The sequence below is a fragment of the Musa acuminata genome, chromosome BXJ3-3 (assembly GCF_036884655.1).
Source record: "Musa acuminata AAA Group cultivar baxijiao chromosome BXJ3-3, Cavendish_Baxijiao_AAA, whole genome shotgun sequence".
In the NCBI taxonomy this organism is placed as follows: Eukaryota; Viridiplantae; Streptophyta; class Magnoliopsida; order Zingiberales; family Musaceae; genus Musa; species Musa acuminata.
Window position 1 is genome coordinate 28,953,654 of NC_088351.1, and position 4,862 is coordinate 28,958,515.

The following is a 4,862-nucleotide window of genomic DNA, read 5'->3' on the forward strand; positions in this document are numbered from 1 at the left end:
CTCAAAACGCATATCAAATCATCAACACTATCGATTGATTTCATTACTCAAATCTTGAACATTTCATTGTTTAACTTCGTCACGTTTTCGGTAATAAAATTTATAAAAATCTATGCAATCCACACTAATTCCGAATGCTTCGCTCCACATATATGAGTTTGGAATATTTATGACTCTATTTATTATAAAAAATTTCTTTCAGGCTAAGTAAATGCTAAAACACATTTATAAAAAAAAGAAAAAACAAAGGAATATTGTCACTCTTTGACAAGGCAGATGGAAAAATTAAAGAGCTTCATAAGATTTTGGATTTAAACATTCGATTGGATAGGGTCATGTTGTTTGCTTCCACGCGGCTGAAGTGAATGATTTAAAATGTTGATTACAAAGAGGTAATAAACAGGAAGTAAATCCTGTGGCTGCTGGGATTCGAGCCCAGGTCTCCACGGCCACAACGTGGAATTCTAACCACTAAACTACAGCCACCTTTTGTTTTATTTGGTATCTTCGCATTTAAATTTTCTATTTCTAATAACTACCAATGTATCACAAATAACAAAAAATTAAGAATACATAAAACTTACATACTTTAAACAACATATTGCGTCCAATCATTGACTAAATGGGATCAGTCGACATAACAAGAATGACGCCATCAAAGCACACGTAATGGATGTCCTACATATATACCATAATAGGATCGCATGGCTTTGAGTCTTCTGCTCACGAATACGTTGGACTGCAGCACACCCGAAGAAGCTACCCTGTCCAACGTCTCTTTTATGGACCTGTTGAGGGAGCTTAGGCACACGCTTCTATCACCATCCTTTAAGAACAAGATGAAGACATTCCGCGATCGTCCCCCCAAAGTCATCATGTTCGTTCTGACAGCTCGAAGCCCCAACCGGTGGAACCCATTGCTCAGTTATTCCAACAAGACATTTATCAAGCAAAGTATTTTTGATGCAATATATTTTATATATTTTCATCAATTTATTATATTTTGATATTATTTTTCTTTCTTTGTCATCAAAACTTTGCATGAAGAAGAGGAATGGAAGATAAGGAGGGAATCCATTAAGAACCAAATTTGTGAAATGATTTGAACCAAGTCAAAATGAGTTTCATTAAATCATACTTTAATTAAAAAAGAAGAAGAAAGGATTCATGAAAAGGATCAAAATATTCATGTGAAACCAAATCCTCGTTCTTACAAGTGATCCTCTCGTACTTAAAAATTCATAAAAATTCTTTCATGAGAAGAGTAAGATAGAATTTATAAAAAAAAACATCAAATAAATGATAAAATAAATTCTATGAATAAACCTTCGTAAATCAAATTTGTTTCTCATTAAAAATTCATAAGAGTCAAATCTATGAGAGACCATGCATTCGGAATGGACTAAACTTCATACTAACTTAAAAAAATTTGTCAATGAATGAGTGAAGGGACTAAGTGTATAAACACAATCATTAAGTTTGTATGAAGTAAATTTAATACTAAGTAGATTGATATTTCGGATTTCATGAAAGTCTTATTTAAAGAATCGAGAAAGTCCGAAAAAGATATACATCAAATTCATACATTCGGACAAATTAACATCCCTAACTCTCTTCTAATAAAATCAAATTATTCTTAAAGGTTTTGTAAAGATATCGACTAATTGATATTTTGTATCAATAAACTCTAAGATTATATCATAATTATCGACATGATCTTATATAAAGTGATGCCTAATGTCAATATGTTTAGTTCGAAAGTGTTGAATAGGATTTTTCGTTAAACATATTGCACTTGTGTTATCATATTTTATGGGAATGTTCTTAAGGTGAATCTTATAATCTTCTAATGTATTTTCCATTCATTCAACTTGTGCATAACATGCACTACCCGCAATGTATTCGGCTTCGGTTATAGATAATGCAACCGAGTTTTGTTTCTTGGAAGACTAAGAGACAAGTGCATAACCTAAGAATTGACATGTTCCAGATGTGCTTTTTCTATCTAATCTACATCCAGCAAAATCCGCACAATCATAAGCAATCAATTCGAAGTTTTTGGATTTTGAATACCATAATCCTAGATTAGTGGTTCATTTAAGATATCTAAGAATTATTTTAACTACTTTAAAATGAGATATCTTAGGATTAGATTGAAACTTAGCATACAGTTTTACACTAAACATGATGTCCGGTCTAGTTGCGGGGAGGTATAGTAAACTACCTATCATACCCCTATAAGCATTTTGATCAAAGCTTTCTCCACTTTCGTCAATGTCTAACTTAGTGGAGGTACTCTTAGGAATGTTGATAGCCTTTGAACTATATATATTAAACATTTTTAGCAAGTCTAAAGCATATTTTGTTTGATGAAGAAAAATATCATCACTAAGTTATTTGATTTGTAAGCCTAAAAAGAAAGTTAATTCATCCATTAAACTCATTTTAAATTCTTGGTTCATACTTTTGGCAAATGATTCGTATAAAGATTCATTAGTGGAACCAAAAATAATATCATTAACATAAATTTGAATAATAAAAAAATTATTTTTAAAATTTTTAATAAATAATGTAGTATCGACCTTGCCTTTAGAGAAATTATTTTGGATAAGAAATGAGCTAAGTCTCTCGTACCAAGCCCTTGAGACTTATTTCAATCCATAGAGAGCTTTAGTCAATTTAAATACATGATTAGGAAGATTATCATTCTCAAATCCGGGAGGTTGTTCAACATAAACTTCTTCAGAAATAAAGCCATTAAGAAAAGTACTTTTAACATCCATTTGAAATAACTTAAAGTTATTACTACTAGCATAGGCAAGGAGTATCCTTATGGCTTCTAATCATGCCATAAGAGCAAATGTTTCTTCATAGTCGATACCTTCTTCTTAGTTGAAACCCTTAGTTGCTAATCTAGCCTTGTTTCTAACCACGATACCAAATTCATCTTACTTGTTTCTAAAGACTCATTTAGTACTAGTAATTAAATAGTTATTTAGCCTCAGAACAAACTTCCACACCTCATTTCTCTCAAATTAATTCAACTCTTCTTGTATTACGATAACCCATGAATCATCTTTCAAGGCCTTATCAATGCACTTAGGTTTAATTTGAAAAAGAAAAGCGGCATTGGTACAAAAAATTTTAATAGAAGAACGAGTGTGAACCCCTTTTGATGTGTCTCCTATGATCAACTCCTTAGAATGAGCATCTACATACTTTCATTCCTTGGGTAAGGATGTTTCGGAAGAAGATACATCCAAGTTACTATTTAGAGGAGAGGGTTCATTTAAATTCAAAGCATCAAAATCAAGATCATCATTAAACTTATTTTTCTTAAGTTCGAAAACTTTATCAAAGACAACATAAATAGATTCTTCTATAACCAAAGGTTTTTTTGCTAAAAATACAAAATACTTTAGAAATAGAAGAATGCCAAAAATAATTCCTTCATCAGATTTTGTATCAAACTTTCCTAAGGCATCTTTTTCATTCAAGATAAAATATTTACAACCAAAAACTTTAAAATATGAAACATTGGATTTTTTATTATTCTACAACTCATAAAGAGTTTTGGAAAGTAATGGTTTTACTAGAACCTTATTTATGACATAACATGTCATATTTATGGCTTTAGCCAAAAAATACATGAGTATGTTATATTCGTTTAGCATAGTTCTTGTCTTTTCTTGTAAGTTTCTATTTCTTCTTTCTACTACTCCATTTTATTACGGATTTCTTAAAGTAGAGAAATTATCGTTATATTCATTAGATTCACAAAAATTTTAGAAATCATGGTTTTGAAATTCTCCACCGTGATCACTCCGAATTAATAAAATCATAAAGCCTTTTTCATTTTGAATAAATTTACAAAACTTTAAAAAACACCTAAAGCAATCATTTTTGTGTACCAAGAAGTATGTCCAAGTGTATCTACTATAATCGTCCACAATTACAAAGGTGTGTTTGCTACCTTCTAGGCTTGATGTATCAATTGGTCCAAACAAATCCATATGGATCAATTGCAATGGTATTGAGGTGCTTATTTGATTCTTTGGTTTGAAACTACCTTTTATTTGTTTTCCTAGTTCACATGCATCACACACATTGTCCTTCACAAACTTAATGTTAAGAACATCTCTAACAAGTTCTTTAAATAAGATTTGAGAGATTAGTTTCATGCTAAGATGACCTAATCTCCTATGCCAAAGCCAAGCATCGTTATTCAAAATCAAAAAATATATTTTTTTACAAAGATCATCAGTGTCAATAGTGTACACATTATTTTGTTTTAGCGCAATCATATAGGAGTTTTTGTATGGTTGTTCAATAATACAAACATAGGATTCAAATTTAATGACATATCTTTTATCACATAATTGACTAATGCTCAAGAGATTATGCTTTAAACCATCAACCAACAATGCATCTTTGATCAACAAGTTAGATTTGTTACCTATGGTTCCTTTGCCAATGATTTTACCCTTGTTGTTGTCTCCGAAGATGACATACCCTTCGTCTAGGCTAGTGAGCTTAATGATTTGAGATGGATCTCCGGTTATGTGACTTAAGCATCTACTATCAAGGTACTATCTCTTGTTCCTAGCTTGTAATGGTAGATATTTCTAAAAAAAAAGGATGATTTTTATGTACCAATTTGACCTTGGGTGCCTAAAAAATCGATCTACACACCTTATCATGTTGCATTGAGTCATTTGATATTCTTTTAAGAACCCAAATCAATTTATGAGAACTATATATCTTAAATGGATAATTTGTATGTAACATGTCCGGGTTTACAAAAGAAGTTGCATTTGGTGTGAGGTGATATATGCAGGGTAGGGCCTTTAACAAAGGTGGTT

At 31.2% G+C, this 4,862-nt stretch overlaps 1 non-coding gene across 1 annotated transcript; it reads right to left on the reverse strand.

The window, feature by feature from the left end:
- Positions 1-414: 414 nt before the first annotated feature.
- TRNAH-GUG (transfer RNA histidin (anticodon GUG)) lies at positions 415-486 on the reverse strand. The gene has a single exon. It is a non-coding gene; the product is annotated as a tRNA-His (tRNA).
- Between the last annotated feature and the right edge of the window lie 4,376 nt (positions 487-4,862).